Source organism: Capra hircus, chromosome 7 (assembly GCF_001704415.2).
Source record: "Capra hircus breed San Clemente chromosome 7, ASM170441v1, whole genome shotgun sequence".
Classification (NCBI taxonomy): Eukaryota; Metazoa; Chordata; class Mammalia; order Artiodactyla; family Bovidae; genus Capra; species Capra hircus.
The window spans coordinates 54,297,815-54,311,850 of record NC_030814.1 but is presented as its reverse complement, the minus strand read 5'-3'; the positions used below and the strand labels follow the sequence as shown (position 1 = coordinate 54,311,850).

At 39.2% G+C, this 14,036-nt stretch overlaps 1 pseudogene; it reads right to left on the bottom strand.

The window, feature by feature from the left end:
• Positions 1–14,036, bottom strand: part of LOC102169867 — a 63,485-nt pseudogene that overhangs the window by 37,042 nt on the left and 12,407 nt on the right.

The following is a 14,036-nucleotide window of genomic DNA, read 5'->3' as shown; positions in this document are numbered from 1 at the left end:
GTTTCTTGACTTCCTACTTTTGCATTCCAGTCCCCTATAATGAAAAGGAGATCTTTTCTGGGTGTTAGTTCTAAAAGGTCTTGTAGATCTTCATAGAACCGTTCAACTTCAGCTTCTTCAGCGTTACTGGTTGGGGCATAGACTTGGATTACCATGATATTGAATGATTTGCCTTGGAAACGAACAGAGATCATTCTGTCATTTTTGAGATTGCATCCAAGTACTGCATTTTGGACTCTTTTGTCGACTATGATGGCTACTCCATTTTGGAAATAGATGGGGAAACAGTGGAAACAGTGTCAGACTTTATTTTTGGGGGCTCCAAAATCACTGCAGATGGTGATTGCAGCCATGAAATTAAAAGACGCTTACTCCTTGGAAGAAAAGTTATGACCAACCTAGATAGCATATTCCAAAGCAGAGAGATGACTTTGCCAACAAAGGTCCATCTAGTCAAGGCTATGGTTTTCCCAGTGGTCATGTATGGATGTGAGAGTTGGACTGTGAAGAAAGCTGAGTGCCAAAGAATTGATGCTTTTGGACTGTGGTGTTGGAGAAGACTCTTGAGAGTCCCTTGGACTGTAAGGAGATCCAACCAGTCCATTCTGAAGGAGATCAGCCCTGGGATTTCTTTGGAAGGAATGATACTGAAGCTGAAACTCCAGTACTTTGGCCACGTCATGTGAAGAGTTGACTCATTGGAAAAGACTGTGATGCTGGGAGGGATTGGGGGCAGGATGAGAAGGGGACAACAGAGGATGAGATGGCTGGGTGACATCACCGACTTGATGGACGTGAGTCTGAGTGAACTCTGGAAGTTGGTAATGGACAGGGAGGCCTGGCATGCTGCAATTCATGGGGTTGCAAAGAGTCAGACAGGACTGAGTGATTGAACTGAACTGAACTGAAAGCTGATTATCTTAAACTAAAGACTTATCATCTTGAAGGCCTTCCATGAGTGTTGAGGTTTAAAATCCAGTATTTTGTTTCCTTGGCAGAAAGCCTTTGTTTGTTTGCTTGTTTTTAACCACTTGATTCCTCTAGTCAGCAAAGCAATGCATCATTATCAGTGTAAACCTGGCAGTGATGGAAGAGCAGAGCAGACCTCCACCTCCTTCAATTCAGCCCACCCTAATCCCCTGCCCTTACAAAGTCTCTTTATTACAGAGTATGTTATCTCAGAGATGAAAAAGGTGTCTCCCAAGGGACTGGAATATTGCTCTTCTTTTATGAGATTATAAAATAAGGAAGAATTCTTCAGGAAACTGAATCCATTTCATAAAAACAACTCCCATGTTATCTTTTTCGGAGACCTTGGAGATGCTGGCTCTGTATGAAGGCTCCAGGTCACTGACAAGTCCCAAAGGACATGATTCTCAACCAAGTGAACATGGATATACACTCTGGCCAAACCATACTGAATCTGTTTCCATACTAGAGTAGCACAGTATATTTGATCTATAAATTTAACATCTTGAGTTTAATTGTCAGAGTGAAAAAAGAAAGGAAAGTTACAAGTCAGAGACTAATGACAACATTGTACCTCCTCATAATAACAGTGATAATAATTAATATAAGGAAGATGCCTGCTGTGTATCACTGTATATTCAAAACTAAAGATAGTGCCAGGTATCTAGTAGATACATGTCTGACATTAGTTGAATCAGGAAACTAATTCTTCATTAGGTACCAATCACTGTAAGAGCTTAACAGATATTATCCGACTTAGTCCTTACCATCCCCCTTCCACAAAAACATCCAGTAAGTGATGTTATTTCAGTCTTACAAATAATAAAACTGAAGTTCAGACAGATCAGGTTATCAGCCCTAGCCCACACAGCTGTGGGGATTGAACAGAAACTCAGACTTTTTAATGCTTAACCACTACGCAAAACTACCCAAAAAGTAAAAGAGTGAAATTAAACCTCTTTTTTTCTAACTACTGTTAATAATGTAAGGATGCTGCAAACTTAATTTCACACACACACACACACACACACACACACACACAAACACACACACCCCATCCCTTTAAGTTCTTTTCTATATAAAACCTAAAGTGACTAAACCTAAATTAAAAAAAAAAATTATTGGAGTATAGTTGATTTACAATGTTGTTTCTGCTGTACAGTAAAGTGAATCAGTTATACATATAAATATATCCTCTCTTTTTTAGATTCTTTTCCCATATAGATCATTATAGAATACTGAATAGAGTTCCCTGTGCTATACAGTAGGGCTTTATTATCTATTTTATATATAATAATAGGTATAAGTGACTCTCTTTCTGAGTTTCATTATGTATAGTCCAATTGAAAAATAGTAAAAGCATATTCTGAGTCAGGAGTCAGTCAAAAATGTTTACTATGCAGCTATTTTATTATTTGCTGCTAGAATGATATATATCCCTACACAAAGATATATTAAAGTCTGTTACATAAAAAATGATGACATTCATCTTTACATCTTTAGGGTCTGGCTTCCACTGGCACACTGTAGTGCTCAGTAATTTCTAACTGAGCTACCACAGCTATCACAATTGTATTACTTTGGTATACATTTTGTTGCAGATTATTACTGACAACACTAACTTAAATCATTAGTATGTCTGTGTGCATGAATGTGTGTGTGCATTTGTCTGTGTGCACAAAATAGTTTAAAGCTCCTTACCTCTAGAAACTTATATTTCAGGGAAGAAGACAATAAAAATAAGATATCATATAGTATGTTAGAAGGTAATAAATTATATTGTTGTTGTTCAGTCGGTCAGTCATGTCTGACTCTTTGTGACCCCATGGACTGCAGCATGCCAGGCTTCCCTGTCCTTCTCCATCTCCTGAAGCTTGCTCAAACTCATGTCCATTGAGTCAGTAATGCCATCCAACCATCTTGTCCTCTGTCGTCCCCTTCTTCTCCTGCCTTCACTCTTTCCCAGCATCAGAGTCTTTCCTAACAAGTCGGCTCTTTGCATCAGGTGGTCAAAGTATTGGAGCTTCAGCTTCAGCATCAGTCATTCCAGTGAATAGTCAGGATTGATTTTCTTTAGGATTGACTGGTTTGATCTCCTTGCAATCTAAGGGACTCTCAAGAGTCTTCTCCAACACCACAGTTCAAAGAAATTTTATAGGTAAAAATAAAAGCAGCCAAAACAAATAGGGAGTAATGAAGAGGAGGTTTCCATTTTAAACTGGAAATCAGAGAAAACCTCACTAAGAAGGTGACATATTAACAAAGATTTAAAAGAGATGAAAGAAGAAATTATATGAATTTATTGTAGGAACATTCTAGGCAGAGAACCAGTTAATGTGATATATGTAAGGCAAATCTAGAATTCAAAAAAGAGATCCCTCTGGTGATAAATATGAGGAATTGTCAGCCTATAAATGGTATTTAAAACCAAGGGATGAAATGAGATAAACTAAGTAAGAAGTAAAATGGAGAGATCAAACATCCAAGGTATGGGGGAAGAGGTAATGTTCCAATGTTAAGAGGAATACGAGGAGAAATCAGCAGGAGTTGCAACTCAGATAGGAGGAAGGTCAGTAATAATGATGACCTGAAATACAAAAAAACAACATGCTTCATGGAAAAAGCAATAATGTAAAACGGTTATTCTGTTTATAATCTTCTCATACCAACCCATTTTCCATAATATAGACAGAACAGTCTTCTTAAGCAAAAGTCCGATCATATTATATTCCTCCTTAAAATATCCACAATACATATAAAATAAAATTCAGTCTTCCTAGCAGGAAGTGTCAGGAGTGTCAGTGCACTGAATTCCAGTCATTTCTCCAGTCTCATCTCTTAGTACACCCTTCATAGTAAATTCATTCAGAAAACTTGTTTAATACCTCTTGCATTCTAAGCACTGCCCTAGATACTGAGCAGAGGATATTGTAGAGGACACGGGAGGCCCCTGTCTTCATGGAATGTACAGTTTATTGGATTTGCAGGAAATATATGATCAGATACATAAATAAATGAAGTGGATACTAAGCTCCATGGGAATATGATCTGTCCTCTTCTCTGCTCTATCCCCAGCAAAAAGAATGAGATCTTAAACATAGGTGAGGCGGTCAGTTGATATTTGTTGAATGAATGACCGAAAAAAGGAATTTCAGATGGCAATATGTAAAATAAATGATATGACATGAGAGTTCACTGGTGGTTGAGAACTGGTTATTTGGTTAGTGTGATCATGAAAGCCCAAGACCTCCCATTCTAATTTCCAGCCATTTGGAACTTCTTTCTGTTCATCAAAGATAATATGTTCTGCATGGTCCCTGGTGTTTGAAATATCCTATTCTTTTTTTTCCAGGGAGTATTCTTTTTCCCTAGCCATAACATCAATTCTTTGCCTAGCCAATTCTGAGCTTACAGTTGAATATTAAGCTTAGCTTTCAACTCCTCTGAAAAGCCTTCCCGTGTCCATTCACTCCTTAAACTAAGGTGCTTTCTCTGATTAGTCTGATAATAGCTCTTGTCGTGTATTTTCAGTGATATCCGTATATAAAAGGAAATAGTAGAGGAGGAAGGAACCAGCTGTGATTAATTATGGCAAAAGTGTTTGTAGGTGATGCTCTTCCATGGCCTTTGATAGCACAAAATGTAGATGTTCTATGGATGTAGATATAGGCAGTCCTATTGTTTTCACAATAGTTTGTGGATTTCAGGAATTTTTTCTCCTTAATTGTCGATCACAAGCACCTAACTTGTTTGTTTTTCTCTTTATTTATGTATTTATTTATGTGTCACCTTGTTTTACATCAAGTCTGACAGGAACAAGCACCAATATCCATCAGTAGCTGTAAAACCAGAACTGCAGCATCAGCTCGTTGGAATTAATATCTCAATTTTAGAAAAAGAAAAGACTTCATCAATCCTCTTTCTTGGTTGTTTTTAAGCGACTATAGGTCACACAACATTTTTGTCTGTTTATTTTGGCTTGGTTTTATTTTTGGCTTTTAATGTCTGATGAATTCTCCCTGATAAACATGTACTTCCCCCTTATACACCTAAAAGTTTACATACAATTTCTAGAGAACCCTAAGGCTGCTTATGGCTGAGATCCCCTGACAGATCGCAACCTTTAACTATAAAAGGCAAGGAAACTTGATTGTGCAACTCAGGGGTCTTTAAAGGAGGAAGGAACTTTGAGAGTGAAAGGTCATGCTGTCATTCTGGTTTATGAGAGGAGAGGGGCATCCAGCCCCTATCCAGATGGTAGGAACAGTGAAGGATATATGTGCAGTCTTTGCCAGTCCTCACAACCTCCAGGGCTTCCCACGTGGCTCGGTGGTAAAGAACCTGCCTGCCAATGCAGGAGGCAAGTGTTCAGTCCCTGGGTTGGGAAGATTCCCTGGAGAAGGAAATCACAATCCACTCCAGTATTCTTGCCTGGAGAACCCCATGGACAGAGGATCCTGGCAGGCTACAGTCCATGGGGTCGCCAAGAGTGGGACATCACTGACTAACTAAGCACGCATGTACAACCTCCAATAGTAAAATAACCTTTAACAGATAAAATGAGTTTTCTGTTGAGTAAGATAAGGGGTCCCATCAGTCCAGCCATTGGGGAAACAAGTAAGGTGATGCAGCCTGGAACTGTAAGGCAAGCCTCCAAGATGCTCTTGGGAGTTCGGCTAGTCATGACAAGTTGATTTGACTACTGATGCACCTGCTATATCAAACCACCAGGATCCATTCAATCATAGTATGAAATAATAAAATGAGAATTTAAAATAGTATGAAATATATGAGAACCTCACACTGCATTTACTAATCCAGATGGTTTATGGTGTCACACTTAGCATTGTTTTGGTCCTGACAGCACCGTTTGCATTCATCATCTTAGCATAGGAAGATCAGAGATGAGGTGTATAACCACAACCTCAAGTACTCTGAATCGCTGCATTTGACTCTGTTTGGGATTTTTAAAGCGGCTTGCCTCCTAAAAGCATGAAGAGAAATGTGCTTTTTATTAAGAATTTTTGGCAAACAATTGCATTATTGGAGCACAGTCTTTTAGAGTCAGCACTTTGTATCCAATTACCAGTGAACGTAATGGATGGTTCCTCTGGCTTGTCATTTCTGCTCTGCAGGCACTTAAGATAATCCTCTGTAACTTTTCCGATTAAAGTGAATTTATTACTGGCAAAAATATTCCTGGAATTGGATGCTCTCTTCAAATGAAGAACATGGTAAACATGCCAACTGGAAATGGGCTTTTCCCAAACTGCTTGTTCTCTCAAGCAGAAGAGGCCCTTAAAAAAAGAGAAAGTGTAATCAGCATAACCTGAATCTTTTGCCTAATTAGTGACAAATTGACTGGATTGAATTTGAGACTTGTCTTTTCCAGATATGTTTCTGCTACTGCCTTTCTGAATTTCCCATGGCAAGTCACCTAAACCTCTCAGGCTTTCTTGTTTTAGTTCAGATGTCCACTCTGTCTCTTATTATGACATTCAAGTCACTCTAAACTTCAATTCTATTATTTGTAAGAAGAGAATAACACCTCTCTCAAAATGCCATGCAAATTTAATGAATCATGGATTAAAACACTTAAAACTGAAGCTAGCACAGAGCAGGCACTTGGATGATTATTGTTATTCTATCTCAAATAAGTGAAAGTATGGAGAAGCAGACAGATGGATCAAACAAGTCAGTTGAAATATTACTCAGTTTTCTACATTAGCACTGGCATTGTAATATATTTCATCTCAAAATACTATTTTTCCTTTATTTGATTTGTTTTTTTTTAAACAAAGATATTCCCATGAAATATGGTTTAAAGGTCAGTGTTCTTTTTATGATAAAATATTCTCCTTTGTTGTTGTTGTTTTATTTTGTAAATATATAATATCAAACGTTAGTTTTAAATTAAATCAGAGGAGTGAAGAAATAATTATCAATATTTTAGTACTGGACAAGAAAAAGCTCTGATTAGTATGGTAGTCAGAAAAATCTATGTCCTCATCTACAGAAATATGTTGGAGCAAGCTCCAGGAGTTGGTGATGGACAGGGAAGCCTGGCATACTGCAGTCCATGAGGTTGCAAATAGTTGGACACGACTGAGTGACTGAGCTGACTCACCTCTAGTGTTCTTGCCTGGAGAATTCCATGGACAGAGGAGCCTGGCAGACTACAGTTCATGGGGTTGCAAAGAGTTGGACACGACTGAGTGGCTAACACACTCATGAAATTAAGATTGTTAATCAGTTGGTAAGGTATTTTTCCCGGATCATCTAGGCAAGCCCAGTGTAACTGCAAAGGCCCTGAAAAGTAGAGAAATGAAATGGAAGTGGGGGTTAGAGATATGGGATATGTGAGAGACTAGACTCCCCACTGCTGGCTTTGGAAATGGAGGGAGGAAATCACAGACCGAGGAAAACAGAACGCCTCCAGGTTCTGGAAAAGAATGGGAAACAAATTCTCTCTTCGAGTCTCCAGTAAGGCATGCAGCCCTGTGAACACCTTGATTTTAGTCCAGTGAGGTCTGCGTTGGTTTTCTGACCCACAGAGTTATAAGAAAGTAAATTTGTGTTGTGTAAAGCACTTGGTTTGTGGGAATTTGTTATACCAGTTGTTGGCTGAAGTAAAATGCACAACTTGAAAGTTGCTATGTAAGTTTTATTTAGAGCCCTTTCTGAGAACTATAGCCCTGGAGACAGTTTTTCAAGTGTCTCTGAGGAACTGTTGCAAAGAGGTAAGGAAGAAGCGAGGATATACAGGATTTTTTTTTTTCTGGAAAAAAATGGAGTTGAACATCAAAAGATTACTCCTGATCATGGAAACAGACTCTCAAGTTAATGCTTTTAGTGCTTTTCTATGTATGGGAAGCTATAAGAGTCTGGGTTCATTCAAATTATTCTTTAGGTATGCATCTTAGCTAACTATAACCATAATGCTTTGAATATTTCTCTACCCTGAATTTCCTTCACGGTGTACTGTTGGGGCATATTTGTGTGTATGGGGGGTGGGGGGCAACTGAAGTGGCTGATGGTTTGATCCTTGTTTACTGGAATGGCAGGCACACAGTAAATGGAAACTAATACAACTAGCAATAATAATTGTGTCTTATTTGTATAAAATATATTTGCATATGACTTATTTGTATAAGTTGACAAACATGTTTTCATATGTTTTTGAACACTGAGAGATACTCAGTCCTCCTGATGTGAATAGACAAGCCAGTGTTTCAAAGCAGTGAGGAGGCTATTTCAGTAAGCTTGGCTTGAACCTGGATGTTGTGAATTAAGTATTTGTGTTCCTTCCAAATCTACATTTTGAAATCCTGCCTCTGAATGTGATACTGTTAGAAGATGGGTCCTTTGAGTGGTGATTATATCATGAGGTAGATCCCTCATGAATGGAATTTGTGCTTTATGAAAGAGATGCCACAGAGCTCCCTAGCCCCTCTCACCATGTGAGGATATAATGAAAAGTGTGCAGCCCAGAAGAGGGGTCTCACCTGACCAGACTGGCACTCTGATCTCAGACTTCTTGCTTCTAGAACCTAGGGGAATAAATTCCTATTGCTTGTAAGCTACCCAGACTGCTTACAACTCTTTGTTGTAGCAGCTCAAATGGACTAAGACACTGGGTCAGTGGAAATAACAGAATTTGATCATATTCTAGATGTATTTTGAAGTTAAAGTCATTGATGACAGTTGGATGTATAAGTCTGGAGTTCTAATCTGAAATGGTATGAATTTAGGAATTATTAACATATCAGTGGTGTTGAAAGTCACAAGACTGGATGAGACCAACTGGGAGAGAATATATAGAATAAAAGGATTTAGAATTGAGCTCTGAGGTATGACAACTTTGAGAGCTGGGAGGAAAAAAGAAACAGCCAAGAAGCCTCAGAAAATTTGCTGAAAGAGATAAAAGAACAAGAGGGAAGTGAAATCAGGGGAAGATACTGGCAATTCATTATTTTATGTTGCTTTTAAGTCACGTGATATGAGTAAAATTTGTAGACCTAAAGATATCATTCTTCTGTATCAGCATTTCCCAACTGAGCCACAGCCGGTAGTTTGGATCAGATAATTTTGTGTTGTGGCGCGGCGGGGCGGGAGGGGGGTGGGGGGTGTGGTTATCCTGGGCATTGCAGGATGTTCAGCAACATTGCTGGTCAACATGTACTGGATGTCAGTAACACGGCCCCAATCGCGACAACCAGAAAGTCTTCAGACATTGGCAGATTTACTTTTGGAGACAGAATGATTTCCAGTTGAGACCCATTGTTCTGTTATGTTATTGTTAGTCACTCAGTTGTGTGTGACTCTTTGCAACCCCATGGACTGTCGCCTGCCAGGCTCCTCTATCCATGTAATTCTCCAGGCAAGAAAACTAGAGCAGTTAGCTATTATCCTTCTCCGGGGGATCTTCCAACCCAGGGACTGAACCTGGCTCTTCTGCCTTGCAGGTGGATTCTTTACTGTCTGAGGGTAAACATGCACTACTTGTCAGTAACATGGTCCCAGTCGCAACAACCATAAAGTCTCCAGGCATTGGCAGATTTACTTTTGGAGACAGAATGATCTGAAAGTTGAGAACCACTGTTCTAAATATATTCTAATGTACCTTCTTCTTGTTTATTAGTTCCTGCTAAGATGAGAGCTCAGAAAGCTGGGAGAAGAAAATTTTTGGTGTTCATGATAATCCTCTATTATGAAGGTAGGGACTCATCAACAGAATGTCAGCAGCCTTCCCTCTAGACAGAAGGGCACACCATCCATTTCATGGCTGAATTATCTTTCAATGATAGCTTGATTAGCATAATTTTCTACCAGGGCATCTCTGATCACTTCTCACAAAAACTGGTTCTACCAACCTCTAGGGTAAAATGGAGGTCCTCTGGCTTGATTTTGTCAAGCAGTTGTCTAGACTCTGAAGTGCCTAATTAACTTTGTTTTCTTGATGTCTCTGTGCCTGGAGGACCAGAAACAGTTCCATGCCCTAGAAAAATAATTTTCTAGTGAGGTAATTAGAGGTACTGCCATCATACCATTGACCACTGGAGTTGAAAAAGTGAGGACACAGAAGCGCTTAAGGATTTTTGTCAATCTATTTATGAAAAGGATAAAATGGAAAATAAAAAGAAGCAGATACATAAATAAGGAAGAAGGTACCACACAGCTCAAACTCAACAGAAAATGCCTACATGCATGGGAGATATGGAAGATGATAGTCATGACAATGATAATTATGTCTTATTCGCGCAACAGCTGTTTATTTACTGTCTCCTTGAGTGGTTCTTGTTGAGTGGTTCTGTTCCTAGTGCTTGAGAATATGATAGTAACAAAACAGAAATAAATTCTGCCCTCAAGATGCTTTCATTCTAGTGGGAGCTATAATAAACAAGATAAGTTATTGTCTTAGTCTGTTTCGGCTGCTGTTTAAGAATACCATAGACTGGTGGCTCATAAACAACAGAAATTTATTTCTCACCATTCTGGAGGATGGAAAGTTTAAGAAGAAGATGCTGGTAAATTCAGTGCCTGGTGAGAGCCTGCTTCCTGGTTCACCAATGACTAACTTCTCATCTTGTCTTCACATGGCAAAAAGAGCAAGGGATCTCTCTGCGTTTTCTTTTACAAGGGCACTTATCTCATCATGAGGACTCCACCCTCATGACCTGAAAGCGAAAGTGAAGGCACTCAGTCGTGTCCGACTCTTTGCGACCCCATAGACTGTAGCCCACCAGGCTCCTCTGTCCATGGGATTTTCCAGGCAATAGTATTGGAGTGGGTTGCCATTTCCTTCTCCAGGGGATCTTCCCAACCCAATCTTCAACCCAGGGCTCGAACCCGGGTCTCCCGCATTGTAGACAGATGCTTTGCCATCTAAGCCCAAAGACCCCGCCTCCTAATGCCATTACATTGAACTTTAGGTTTCAAATTATGAATTTCAGGAGGACACAGATTTTTCTGTTTAAAGCAATTACCGAGTGATAATGCTAGAGAGCAAAAAGAAAAAAAAAAAAAAAAGGTTGTGGAAGGAAGATATAAAATAGTGAAGAGGTTGATATTTTAGTGAGGATTACCAATAAAGGAGTTAAGAAATAGCATTCCAGAAATAGAGAATAGCAAGTTCATAAGGAAACATGCCTGGCATGTTGAAGGAACAGCAGGAAAAGCAGTATAGCTCAGAAATTAAATGGACAAAAAGCAGTAGAATGTAATATAAGGTCAGAAAGTTAATGGGAAACCAGGTAAGATAAGATTTGTAGTTCTTGGTTTGTTGTTTTTCAGTCGCCAAGTCATACTCGACTCTTTAGAGCCCCATGGACTGCAGCACATCAGTCTCCTCTGCCTTCCACTATCTCCTGGAGTTTGCTTAGATTCATGTCGATTGAGTAAGTGATGCTATCTCATTGTACTTTACTTTCAACAACAAATACATCCACAACTGAGAGTTGTTTCTGCTTTGGCTCAGCTGCCTCATTCTTACTGGGCTCTTAGTGATTGCCCTCTGTTCTTCCCCAGTAGCATACTGGATACCTTCCAACCTCAGTTCAGTTCAGTCGCTCAGTCATGTCTGACTCTTTTCAACCCCATGAAGCATGCCAGGCTTTTTCACTCTCCTCTTTAATTTTCATCAAGAGGTTCTTTAGTTCCTCTTTGCTTTCTGCCATTAGGATAGTGCCATCTGCAAATCTGAGATTATTGATATTTCTCCCTGCAGTCTTGATTCCAGCTTGTACTTCATCCAGTCTGGCATTTCCAATGATGTACTCTGCATATCCATAACCTCAGATATGCAGATGACACCACCCTTATGGCCTAAAGCAAAGAGGAACCAAATAGATGGAGAAACAATGCAAACAGTGAGAGACTTTATTTGCTTGGGTTCCAAAATACTGAAGATGGTGACTGCAGCCATGAAATTAAAGGACACTTGCTCCTTGGAAGAAAAGCTACGACCAACCTAGACAGCATATTAAACAGCAGAGCCGTTACTTTGCCAACAAAGGTCCATCTAGTCAAAATTATGATTTTTCCATAAGTCACGTATGGATGTAAGAGTTGGACTATAAAGAAAGCTGAGCACTGAAGAATTGATGCTTTTGAACTGTGGTGTTGGAGAAAAGTCTTGAGAGTCCCTTGGACTGCAAGGATGTCCAACCAGTCTATCCTAAAGGGAATCAGTCCTGAATATTCATTGGAAGGACTGTTGCTGAAGCTGAAATTCCAATACTTTGGCTACCTGATGTGAAGAGCTGATTCATTTGAAAAGACCCTGATGCTGGGAAAGATTGAAGGCAGGAGGAAAAGGGGATGACTGAGGATGAGATGGTCGGATGGCATCACTGACTTGATGGACATGAGTTTGAGTAAGCTCCAGGAGTTGGTAATAGACAGGGAAGCCTGGCGTGCTGCATTTCATGAGGTTGTAAAGAGTCGGCCATGATTGAGTGACTGAACTGAACTCTGCATATAATTTAAATAAGTAGGGTGACAGTACACAGCTTTGAGGTAGTCCTTTCTCAGTTTGGAACCAGTCTCTTGTTCCATGTCCAGTTCCAACTGTTGTTTCTTGACCTGCATACAGATTTCTCAGGAGGCAGGTAAAAAGGTCTAGTATTCCCATCTCTTTAAGAATTTTCCACAGTTCATTGTGATCCACACAGTCGAAGACTTTGGCGTAGTCAATGAATCAGAATTAGATGCTTTTTTTTCTGAAAATCTCTTGCTCTTTCTGTGATCCAACAAATGTTGGCAGTTTGATCTCTGGTTCCTCTGCCTTTTCTAAATATAGCTTAAACATCTGGAAATTCATAGTTTATGAACTTTTGAAGCCTGGCTTGGAGAATTGGTAGCTTGAACATTATTTGACATTGTCTTTCTTTGGGATTGGAATGAAAACTGTCCTTTTTCAGTCCTATGGCCACTGCTGAGTTTTCCCAATTTGCTGGCATATTGAGTACAGCACTTTCACAGCATCATCTTTCAGGATTTGAAATAGCCCAGCTGGAATTCAGTCACCTCCACTAGCTTTGTTCATAGTGATGCTTCCTAAGGCCCACTTGACTTCCCACTCCAGGATGTCTGGCTTTAGATGAGTGATCACATCATCGTGGTTATCTGCATCGTGAAGATCTTTTTTGTACAGTTCTTCCATGTATTCTTGCTACCTCTTCTTAATATCTTCTCTTTCTGTTAGGACCATACCGTTTCTGTCCTTTATTGTGCCCATCTTTGCATGAAATATTCCCTTGGTATATCTAATTTTCTTGAAGATATCTCTAGTCTTTCCTATTTTATTTTTACCTCTATTTCTTTGCACTGATCACTGAAGAAGACTTTCTTATCTCTCCTTACTATTCTTTGGAACTCTGCATTCGGATGCATATATCTTTCCTTTTCTCCTTATCTTTTGCTTGTCTCCTTTCCTCAGTATTTGTAAGGCCTCCTCAGACAATCATTTTACCTTTTTGCTTTTCTTCTTCTTGGTGATGTTTTGATCATCACTCCTATACAGTATCAGGAACCTCCATGCATAGTTCTTCAGGTACTCTTATGTATCAGATATAATCCCTTGAATCTATTTGTTATATCCACTGTATAATCGTAAGGGATTTGATTTAGGTCATACCTGAATGGTCTAGTGGTGGCTTTTATTCTGAATAATACGGGAAGCCAGTGCAAGGTATTAAACACAATGACGTGATTATATTTTTAAAAGCTAATTCTTACTGCTGTGTTGAGAATAGACACTCGAGGGGTAAGAGCAGAAGCAAGACTAGTTGGAACTATTCCAGTAATCCAGGAGATAAAGGGTGGAGTATCAATCATACTGATGGCAGTGAGGATGGTATGAACTATACACACAGAAACACATACAAAAGGCAAATAGTATATTGGGGCAAGCAAAAAATTTACAGATGTAATGAATGATGCCTGAGATGAGTTTTTAAATATTTTAGGGAAAAAAACATCAGGGATATAAGAATGAAAATTAGCAAATGTTGAAAAATATTGAGCTTGAAGAACACTTTGTATATCAGAGATCATTATGCTTTTCC